Here is a 12387-nt window from a genome sequence, read left to right on the forward strand (position 1 = left end):
ATCAAATTACAGAACAACTATGTTTTTAAACATAAAGAGCTAGTATCATATTTTGGGAATAGTATTGAGCACCGATATGAGGGAGCGTTCAGAGAACCCACACCCCACATAAACCATGTATCCATCATGGGTACAAAAGGGTCATACTTTTTAGACGAACCCTTAGTGCTCTTTAGTATATACTACTGGATCCACTAAGTAGTTTAGGTCCTATACCTTTGTTAAGGTATAGGATGCCTTGGCAGCGTGAGGTAACACGCTGTATCATTACTATAGCTCTTAAGTGATGGTTGTCGGTTAGAGAAACTGCCATAGAAGTCTTTTGTATTCTTATTTACACAATTATTTGTATTTTTACATACATATCGGGGTTATTTGTATCTTTGCATACACACTGAGTTGACACCATGTTTTAAACAATTTTTCTTTATATTGCACTTGTTTTTAAACTGCTTTATATTGAAATGAGTTCAGTTATGTTAAGTTGAGTTGAGCCAGGTAAGTTCTTCAGTTCCTTTCAGATTCTTTTCAAGCTTAAGTTTTGTTTAACATTCCAACTCGCATACTCCTACATTCAATGTACTGATGCTAGTTAGCCTGCATCGTTTTATGATGCAGACGCAGGTAACCAGGATCAACATCCAGCGCATCGTTGATCCAGTTGAGCTTCAGAGTTATTGGTGAGCCTCCTTGTATTCCCGAGGATCCCCCTTTTTCATTACTTTATCATTTTAGTTTATTAGGATGTCGTGGGCCTATTCCGACATGCATCTAAGTTGTTTTAGAGGCTTCATATATAGTCAATCAGATGTTAGTTCATTCGTCATCATTTTGTTATTGACTTATGTTCATATTTGAGTTGCCATTTTGGCTAAGTTAAATGTTTATTTTTAAAACATTATGAGTTCAGTTTGAGACATGTTGAGTTACCTTGTATTTTGATTCTCTTTCTTATGTCTAAGTCTTCCGTTGAGTAAGTAAGCCAGGCCAAGGGTTCGCTTGGGGCCAGCAATGGTTTTCGAGTGCTTGTCGCTCCCAGGGTATACGCTCGGGCCGTGACAAACTTAGTATCAAAGCACAGAGTTGAAGAGTCCTTGGGAGTCTATGAAGCCGTGTCTGTAGAGTCCTAGTTATCGGTGTGAAGCAAGCCACATCTATAATTAGAAGGCTGCAACATTTAGGAATTCATTCACTTCTTTCACATTCATTTTGTGCGTTAGAGTTTATCTTTAAAACGTTTCTTTATTACTCGTGCTTACGCGTAACCGTTTATGAGTTGGACTATTTTGAGAGTTCTTTCATGGGACGTTGCTTTCCCCGTGATCTAAGAGAAGCAAAGAGATTGTTGACGACATGAGGAGCATGATGATTTTATTCATTGTTGGGTTGACTCGTCTGCCAAGTAAGGAGAGTAAGGCAGCCATGCTAATAGGTTACATGTGCATAGCAAGGTTGATGATCCATGTGTAACAAGTTGAGGAGGACCAGCTGAGGGATAAACAAGAGTTTAAGAACAAGACAGCTAAGACATCGAGGAATGAGTCCGGGCAGCAAAAGAGTAATACGAACCGGTCTTCTTTCCAACAGAAGCAGAAAGGACCTGCTCTATCATATGCTAGTGCACCTGCACCGAGGAACAAATATGAGTGCAACAGTTAGAATTTTCAGAACTTCAGAGCTAGAACGGTGCATTCGCAAGGTAGTAAGGCACAAGGGGGTACTAAGACTCCTGCATATGCTATGTGTCGTAGGAAGCACTTAGGGATGTGTAGTGATGGCTCCACTGGTTGCTTCAAGTGTGGTCAGAACGGTCATTTTATGAGAGAGTGTCCTAATAGCAGACAAAGTAATGGTAATGGGGGTAATAGAGCCTAGTCTTCTTCAGTTGCTCTACCAGACAGAGCTGCATCTACATGAGCGACTTCAGGGGTTGGCGGAGAAGGAAACCGTCTTTATGCTATCGACAGTTGCCAAGAGCAAGAGTATGCACCAGATGTTGTCACTGGTATGATCCAAGTCTTTGACTTTACTGTTTATGCTTTGCTAGACCCAAGAGAGAGTTTGTCTTTTGTAAATCCATATGTTGCTATGAATTTTGATGTACTTCCAGAGCAACATCTTGATCCCTTCAGTGTTTCTACACCTATTGGTGATTCTATTCTAGTAGAGAGAGTCTATCGTGATTGTCCCGTTTCCGTGAATCACAAAAGTACCATGGCTGATTTAATTGAGTTAGACATGGTAGATTTTGATGTCATTCTTGGTATGGACTGACTTTATGCCTGTTATGCCTAAGTTGATTGTAGAACTCGAGTTGTTAGGTTTCAATTACCAAATAAGCCAGTCTTAGAGTGGAAAAGCAGTTCAGCAGTGTCTAAGGGTAGTTTCATTTCGTACCTTAAGGCAAGGGAGTTAGTTTCTAAGGGTTGTATCTATCACTTAGTCCGAGTTAATGACTCTAGTGTTGAGATACCTCCCATTTAGTCAGTTCCTATAGTAAAAGAGTTTCCAGAAGTCTTTCCAAATGATCTTCGTGGAGTCCTCCTAAAGGAGAGATAAAATTTGGTATAGACCTTCTTCCAGATACTCATCCTATATCTATTCCGCCATAAAGAATGGCACCAGTAGAGTTGAAAGAGCTTAAGGAGCAGTTAAATGATTTCTTAGATAAGGGCTTTATTCGACCAAGTGTCTCTCCTTAGGGCTCTCCGGTCTTATTTTTGAGAAAGAAATAAGATTCCCTTAGGACGTGTATAGATTACCATCAATTGAACAAGGTTACCATGTAGAATTAGTATCCGCTTTCGAGAATTGATGATATTTTTGATCATCTTCGGGGTGCTATATGTTTCAGTATGATAGACGTTAGATCTAGCTACCATCAGTTGAAAGTAAGGGAATGTGATATTCCAAAGACAACATACAGGACCCGTTATGGTCATTATGAGTTTTTGGTCATGTCCTTTGGTTTGACCAATGTGCCTGCAGCGTTCATGGACCTTATGAATAGAGTCTTCAAACCTTATTTAGATATGTTTCTATCGTCTTCATTGATGACATACTAATCTATTCAAGGAATAAAGAAGATCATGCTAGTCATCTCAGAATAGTTCTCCAGACTTTGAAAGATATAGAGTTGTATGCCAAGTTCTCTGAGTGTGAGTTTTGGCTTGAATCTGTGGCATTCTTAGGCCACATTGTATCTGGAGAGGGAATTAAAGTTGATACTCAGAAAATTGAGGCAGTGTAAAATTGGCCTAGACCCACATCTCCAACTGATATTAGGAGTTTCTTGGGTTTGTCTGGTTATTATAGGAGGTTTGTAGAGGGCGTTCTCATCTATTTCGTCTCCTTTGACCAAATTGACTCAGAAGACAATGAAGTTTCAATGGTCTGAAGCTTGTGAGAAAAGCTTTCAGGAATTGAAAAAGAGGTTGACTACTGCCCCAGTTTTGACGTTACCAGAAGGTACTCAAGGTTTTGTGGTGTACTGTGATGCATCTAGAGTTGGTTTGGGTTGTGTCTTAATGCAAAATGGCAAATTTATAGCTTATGCCTCAAGATAGTTGAAAGTTCATGAGAAGAACTACCCAACACATGAGTTAGAGTTGGCTGCTGTATTATTCGGTTTGAAGATATGGCATCATTATTTTTACGGTGTTCATGTTGATGTATTCACTGATCACAAGAGCCTTCAATATGTGTTCACTCAAAAAGAGCTTAATCTCAGACAAAAGAGGTGGTTAGAATTACTCAAAGATTATGACATGAGCATTCTTTATCACCCAAGTAAGGCTAATGTTGTTGCTGATGCCTTAAGCAAGTTGTCTATGGGTAGTACCCCCCATTTTGAAGAAGGTAAGAAAGAGTTCGCAAAAAGATGTGCATAGAGTTGCACGATTAGGATTTCGATTAATGGATTCCACAGAAGGAGGAATAGTGGTGATGAATGGGGTTGAATCATCATTAGTGTCAGAAGTAAAAGGCGAGTAAGACCAAGATCCCATTTTACTTGAATTGAAGGCTAATGTTCATAAGCAGAAAATTATGGCTTTTGAACAAGGGGGAGATGGCGTACTGAAATATCAAGGTAGGTTGTGTGTACCAATGGTGGATGGACTCCAAGAGAGAATCATGGAGGAAGCTCATAGCTCCAGATATTCCATTCATCCGGGTTCCACAAAGATGTATCGTGACTTGAGATAGGTATATTGGTGGAATAATGTGAAGAACGGCATTGCATAATTTGTTGCTAAGTGCCCAAATTGCCAACAAGTTAAAGTAGAACACCAAAGTCCCGATGGTTTGGCTTAGAATATAGAAATTCCATAATGGAAGTGGGAGATAATTAATATGGATTTCATCACAGGCTTGCTAAAGTCTCGCAGGCAGCAAGATTCTATTTGGGTGATTGTCGATAGAATGACAAAATCAACCCATTTTCTACCGATAAAGACTACTCATTCAGCAGAGGATTATGCCAGGTTATATATTTAGGAGGTGGTAAGACTTCATAGAGTCCCAGTCTCCATTATTTCATATAGAGGTGCACAATTTAGTGCACAATTCTGGAAATCTTTTCAGAAAGGTTTGGGTTCAAAGGTGAACTTAAGTACTGCGTTTCATCCTCAGTCAGATGCGCAAGTAGAGTGCACTATTAAGACATTGGAAGATATGTTGAGGGTCTGTGTGATCGATTTCAAAGGTAATTGAGATGATCACCTACCATTTATTGAATTTGCATACAACAATAGGTACCAGTCTAGCATCCAGATTGCTCCATATGAAGCTCTTTATGGGAGAACATGCAGATCTGCTATTGGATGGTTTGAAGTTGGTGAAACAGGGTTGATAGGACCAGATTTAGTCCATCAAGGTATGGAGAAGGTGAAACTGATTCAAGAGAGGTTGAGAACAGTACAGAGTCATCTGAAATCCTACACTGATGTTAGGAGAAGGGGTTACAGTTCGAATTAGATGCTTGGGTATATGTTAAAGTTTCACCTATGAAGGGTGTTATGAGGTTTGGTAATAAGGGGAAACTTAGTCCTCGGTATATTGGACCTTATTGAATATCCAAGATGATTGGCAATGTAACTTATGAGTTTGAGCTACCACAAGAGTTAGCTGCGGTTGATCAGTTGTTTCACATCTCTATGTTGAAGAAGTGCATAGGAGATCCTTCATTGATCATATCAACTGAAAATATCGGAAACAAGGATAGCTTATCTTATAAGGATATTCCTGTTCAGATTCTAGATCGCCAAGTTCGCAAGTTGTGAACAAAAGAGGTAGCATCAGTCGAAGTCCTTTGGAGGAATCAATTCGTTGAGGAAGTTACTTGGGAAGCTGAAGAGGACATGAAGAAGAGATATCTACATCACTTTGAGTCCGGAGAAAATGCAGACCAAGGTACTAATTCTCTTCTTAGTACTCTTTAAATTATGAGTGAGCATGTTGTTTATTTGCATTTGCTTGTTGGTTGTTTGAACTTGATGTTACCATCCTTAGCCTAGTAAGAGTAATCTCATTCGAGGATGAATATTACCAAGGGGGAGATATTGTAACATCTGGCAAATTGAAATAGCTAGGAAGAAGCTAAGATCTGGAAATAGTCATTTTTGGAAAGAATGAAAAATTTGGAAATTGTTTAAGTTAGGAAAAGTGAGTTTTTGGTCAACTTCAAACGACCATAAGTCCTAGCTCAGGATGATTTAGTTGTATTTACAGAAATGGTTGGAAATATCTTGGAATGATCTTTCCAACGCCGCTGCCTTTGCACAATTACGAGTTCATATGAGTGAGTTATCCCCTTTGGAAGTTGGGCTGTTGGAATAAGGAAAGTTCAATCCGAATTTTGAAGGGGTAGTTTGGTCTTTTCCTTACCCTTTTATTTTAATTCGTTTTTGGTAATTAATTAGGGGTCTAAGCTGAATTAGATCAGTTTACACTTTTACCAAAAGAGTTAGGGTTTTGAGAGAAGAGAAAAGAAGAGGAGAAGGGAGAAGAACGTTCAAGATTCGTCAAGATCGTCGAGATTAGCTTGTGGATTTCGTCGGGGGTGATCCCTACAAGGTATGTGAGATCACATAGCATTGGGTTAATTTTTAACACGCGCCAATCATAATTTATTTCAGTGAATTTAAGTTCTTGAAAACTTAGAAATTTAGTTCTTGATGGGTTTGTTGAAGTTCCATTAAATTCTTGTTTCGATGAATTCGTTGAGGAGTTAATTGATCCGAATCTGTAGTTTTAGGTTCAATTTTGAGTAGAATCTGAAGTAATTTGAACAATTAATCTCTTCTAATAATTGGTGAAAGAACCCATGGATTTTAGAGGGTTTAGAGTTGAAAAACGAAGAAGAAATTTCGTCAAACGAAATCTGGGAGTAGGGGCACATCGCGGAGCTGGTTCCCAGAACTGGGAATTTTTGTTTCGCGTCGCGGATCTGTCATGCAGCGTTGTTCCTCAAAAGTCATTTTTGAAACTAAATTTTAAAAGCTTCTACGCGTCGCGGATCCACCCTTAGATATCGATTTTTGGTCTTTTCTCATGTTTAGCTATCGAAAATCATTCCTAAACATCATGAGATCTTTCCAATCACAAATGACAATCCTTGAATCCAAAATTCAATTCAAAGACCAGTTAAGAGTCAAGTCAAGAGCAGTTAAGGTCAAAGTCAAGGGAAGTTCTTCAAAGTTTTCAAAAGTCTTTTATAAATATTTTAACTTTGTTTTAAGTACTTAAAGTTCAAGTTGAGTAAAGAGTAAAGAGTAAAGCTTGAAGTACGTTTCTTCAAAAGTATATGGGGACTATGTATTTCCAAAGGGTTTAAAATGTTTTCATATTTAAACAAGAAAGGACACCTTGATTTCCAAAGGGCCTTCGAGATAGTTTTCAGAAAAGAGTAATCGCTTTCTAAATGAAGCAAGAGGGGAAACTTTGATTTCCAAGATAGCCTTTGAGCTATGTTTTTGAGCACTAATCTCGAATCACAAAAGAAGTATGTTTTTAAACAGAAAGAGCTAGTATCATATTTTGGGAGTAGTATTGAGCACCGATATGGGGGAGCGTTCAGAGAACCCACACCCCCATAAACCATGTAGCCATCATGGGTAGAAAAGGGTCATACTTTTTAGATGAACCCTTAGTGCTTTTTAGCATAGACTAGTGGATCCACTTAGTAGTTCAGGTCCTATACCCTTGGCAAGGTATAAGATGCCTAGGCAGCGTGAGGTAACACGCTGTATCATTACTATAGCTCTTAAGTGATGGTTGTCGGTTAGAGAAACTCCCACAGAAGTTTTTTGTATTCTTATATATATAGTTATTTGTATTTTTACATACATCTTAGAGTTATATGTATCTTTGCATACACACAAAGTTGACATCATGTTTTAAACAGTTTTTCTTTATATTGCACTTGTTTTTAAACTGCTTTATATTGAAATGAGTTCAGTTATGTTGAGTTGAGTTGAGCTAGGTAAGTTCTTCAGTTCTTTCAGATTATTTTCAAGCTTAAGTTGTGTTTAGCATTCCAACTTGCATACTCGTACATTCAATGTACTGATGCCAGTTGGCCTTCATCGTCTTTATGATGCAGACGCAAGTAACCTGGATCAGCATCCAGCGCATCGTTGATCCAGTTGAGGTTCAGAGTTGTTGGTGAGCTTCCTTACATTCCGGAGGATCCCTCTTTTTCATTACTTTATCAGTTTAGTTCATTAGGATGTCGTGGGCCTATCCTGACATTCATCTCAGTTGTTTTAGATGCTTCATAGATAGTCAGTCAGATGTTAGTTCATTCGTCATCATTTTGTTATTGGCTTATGTTCAGATTTGAGATGCCATTTTGGCTAAGTTAACTGTTTATTTTTAAAACATTATGAGTTCAGTTTGAGACATGTTGAGTTACCTTGTATTTTGATTCTCTTTCTTATGTCTAAGTCTTCCGCTGAGTAAGTAAGCCAGGCCAAGGGTTCGCTTGGGGCCAGCAATGGTTCTCGAGTGCCAGTCTCACCCAGGGTGTAGGCTCGGGGCATGACAATAAGTCCCCTCTGTTAGGCATCAGCAACTTCAGTGGTAGTCCTCATACTTCGAGGACTATAGACATGCTTTCCATTGTAGTCTTTATTTCCAGTTTTCAGTTCTGTTTTAGTTAGCTGGGGGTATGTCCCAACAACTCAATTCAGTAGAGGCTTTTTAGACATAGTAATAGATTCAGCTTGAGTTGTTAAGTGGTTGTTTCAGTGATCACTAAACTCTTAGTTTATTTCACTTATATTCAGACTATTTGAGTTATTCCCCATTTTCAGATATCCACTGTTTTAGCTTCTGCATAGTATATGTATTACTCAGTAACTTTTATAGTATGCTTGATATATGCCAAACTCAGGATTAGCTTGGGGTCACCATGATCCTAGGTCCCATGTTATGTCTAGGGGTTGCCTCGGGGAGTGACATTTAATCTCACTAAGAAGTTTCCAATCAATCCAAATAATTCACAATTTGGGGAAAAATTGCTTTCCTTCTTCTTCGGCATATTGTAAAGCCCCAATGGTCTCCAAATCAGTAACAAACCATCACAATTCTGTTTAATAATATTTTCTTTGACATTTGAGTCGAATGTAGATATATCCATAGACGCAAAAATCAAACTTGAAAGACCCGATAACTTTGTTATTTTTCAATTTCAATAAACAAAAAAAAATGATTTTTAGCACAAAAACCTATCTTCAAATTAGTTTACAAACTAGAATTCAAATGTATGAAACTAAATAAAATTAGTGCATGCATGTTTGAATAATCAGAGTAAAAGAACTAGACACCAAGTGCTCCAAAGTATACACAAAAGTTATACAGGTTAAAGCAGAACAATTGTTAGTCGAATATGACATTCCAGAGCAAAAAGTCGAATGAAAACTGAAAACTTGTAAAAAGAAATCAAAATTCTAATAAGAAAATCAAACTTGTAAAAATAAATTACATGTGTGTGAGGGAAAGAGAGAATGAGTAATACTTGCAATGTGCAAGTGAGGGAGAGAAGCAAAAATAATAATCTCAATACATGTTAACATGAAAGGAGAAGTGATACTATTCACCAATAAGACAATGACATAACACTAAATTATGGTACAATAAATATTACCTTTAGTACAACTATTTATTACCATGTTCGTCCTATCTTGTTCATTTATAAATAAGGTAATATATTAGTATGGTTATTACAAAAATTTGTATCGTAGATCCAAATCTTGAATAATGAAATGAAAATATCTCTTAAAAGGTTTTAAGGATAATATTATCTATGAAATTGTTATTCTATAGGCAAAATTAGTATGTTTCACTTTTGAGATGTTTAGGCCAAGAGTACTGTATAAGGATTGTACAATCATGAGTTGTAGTTCTCATGATGGAGTCATATGTGGACGTTATCGCTCATACTATTCCCAATGGAAAAACAATTTTCTTTCTTTTACAAGCTTGAATATGGAAGGAAATTATAGAATTTTTATGATACACAATCTCCAATTTAGTAGGCCCACATTGGTAGAAGCCCATCTTCTCATCGTTTGATCAATTGACAGACATCCTATTGGTTCAATTACGTAAGTAACAAAAATATTTTCTTTTTAGTTTTATGTTACTCGAGAAAATTTTTATACATAAAAAATCTGAAAAAATCATTTTGCTATTTAATTATTGCAAATGGATTTAGTACCCCATATGTGCAACTTATATGATTTTTTAAACAAAAAAAACAATTTTCTTGAACTTTCAACATTTGATACATAAGACACCTTTGGCTAATGCTATTTAATCTATGCTGATCAATGCCTTTAAATGGGTAAAATATTGATTGCTACAGTACAAATATCATTTTCAATTTAATATATATTAAGACATTTCAAATGACTATTATTTTGTGAAATTGGACAACAAAATGATCCTCTTTCTCCTCTTTGTAGCACTTCCACTATTTTTTATTTTTCTTCTTTCTAAAGCCAAAAGGAGTGGTAAAACCAATCTGCCACAAGGTCCTATAGGCCTCCCATTCATTGGAAATTTGCATCAATTTGATAGTTGAACCCCTCATATCTATTTTTGGGAACTTTCAAAGAAATATGGAAAAATCTTCTCATTAAAATTTGATTCTACTCCAATTATTGTAATTTCTTCAGCAAAATTTGCAAAAGAAGTGTTGAAGACACAAGATTTAGTATTTTGTAGTAGACCTTCTCTTCTTGGTCAGCAAAAATTGTCTTACAATGGTCATGATATTGGTTTTGCACCTTACAATCATCATTGGAGGGAAAGGCGAAAAATATGTGTTCTTCATTTATTTAGTCTCAAGAAAGTACAATCTTTTAGTCCAATTTGTGAAGATGAAGTCTCATGAATGATCAAGAAAATAGATGAACAAGCTGCTAATACTCAAATCACCAATTTGACCAATTTAATGATTTCACTTACTAGTACAATTATTTGTAGAGTTGCTTTTGGTGTTAGGTTTGATGAAGAAGGACATGAAAGGAAGAGATTTGATTATCTTTTACCCGAAGTTCAAGCTATGTCCGTTAGCTTTTTTGTGTCTAATTTTTTCCCTTCTTTATATTGGATTGATAAATTTACTGGATTGACAGGTAAACTTGAGAAAATTTTCCATGATTTGGATGATTTTTACAAAGAACTCATTGAGCAACATAAGAAACCCCATAGGCCAAAATCCATGGAAGGAGATATTATTGATCTTTTGCTTCAATTGAAGAAAGAGCAATCAACTCCAATTGATCTCACTTTGGATGATATCAAAGGAATACTCATGGTGATTTCTCATGTCTTGAACCAACCTACTTCTATTTACATCACACACACATACACACACACACACACATATATATATAATTATAATTATATGCATATACACTACGTCTAGGTACATATACATAATTATACGCATATATGTCATATAATATATGTACGTCAGGATATATATATATACATAAAGGTGAATATGGACGAGTTGAATCAAATATGGGTGGGTCATGGGTTAAGTTGAATGAGTTAGGTAAAGATATGTCAAATAACGGGTCATAATTTAATACGGCCCAACATGACAACCTACCATCCTTTTGTACTTTGCATTTCTAAAGAAAAAACAATGAAAGCTAACTTACCATTCCTAAATTGTTTGTTTAAATTCTTCCAAATTTATGTAGAATGTGTTCGCTGTTGGATCAGACACTAGTGCGGCCACAATAGAATAATCCAAAATCATGAAGAAATTCCAAGAAGAAATCAGAAAAGCAATTGGGACCAAAGGTATTGTGAATGAAAATGATATTCAAAATATGTCTTATTTCAAAGCAGTAATAAAATAGACATTTAGATTATATCCACCAGCTCCATTCCTAATACCAAGAGAAACAATGAAAAAATCCACACTAGACAGGTATGAAATTCAGCCAGGAACTATAATTCATGTTAACACATGGGCAATTGCGCGAGATCTTGAAATATGGGAGAATCCAGAAGAATTTATACCTGAGAGATTTTTGGATAGTGATATCAATTTCAAAGGCCAACATTTTGAGTTGATTCCATTTGGAGCCGGACGAAGAGGTTGTCCTGGGATTACACTTGGGGTTGCATCCATGGAACTTGCATTATCAAATCTTCTTTATGCATTTGATTGGGAATTACCTTATGGAATAAAAAAAGAGGACATTGACACATATGTTAAGCCTGGAACCACTATGCATAGGAAAAATGATCTTTGTCTTATCGCTAAAAAATATTTCTAAATAATTTAGGGTGAGTTCTTTGAAGTAGCCTGCTTTCGATTCAAATTATATATATATATATATATATATATATTGAATAGATTCTACCCTTTGCCTCTTTTAGTATATAAGAACTTTCTTTATCAGTTCTCCCATTTTAATCTCTTTAAAAGATTGATTAATGCCTATTGAAATTCTATTTGATTATTTTCATTAGTTATATTTTCAATTATTCTGCTCACATAGAATCCAATTCATATCAACATTTAACTTTCAATGAATTGAAATGCAACTTTAATTTGATCCATGTGCTCGTGAATCTTTTCAAATTTAAATGAATTATATACCATCACTTCATTTAATTACCTATATTTTATATTACGTTTGTGCTGTTAACTCATAGCGAAAGAAAATATAATTCTAAAAAACAGTCACTAGTCAATTAATTAAACATAAAATATACTTAATCATATCTTACTTTCCAAAACTTTCCTCCAACTTCTATTACAATGTTTTTGTTGAAAAAATAAATTTAAAGCTTACTTTTAAAAAGTAGTTTTCAACTTCAATTTGTTTTTATTTTTTTACCCCACCCTCACCCCTC

The 12387-nt window shown here is 35.9% G+C and overlaps 1 pseudogene; it reads left to right on the top strand.

Annotated features, from left to right (window-relative positions):
• The first annotated feature begins 9943 nt into the window (after positions 1 to 9943).
• LOC102598104 (cytochrome P450 83B1-like) lies at positions 9944 to 11804 on the top strand (annotated as a pseudogene).
• Positions 11805 to 12387: the final 583 nt, after the last annotated feature.

Source organism: Solanum tuberosum, unplaced genomic scaffold (genome assembly GCF_000226075.1).
Source record: "Solanum tuberosum cultivar DM 1-3 516 R44 unplaced genomic scaffold, SolTub_3.0 scf00019, whole genome shotgun sequence".
NCBI lineage: Eukaryota > Viridiplantae > Streptophyta > Magnoliopsida > Solanales > Solanaceae > Solanum > Solanum tuberosum.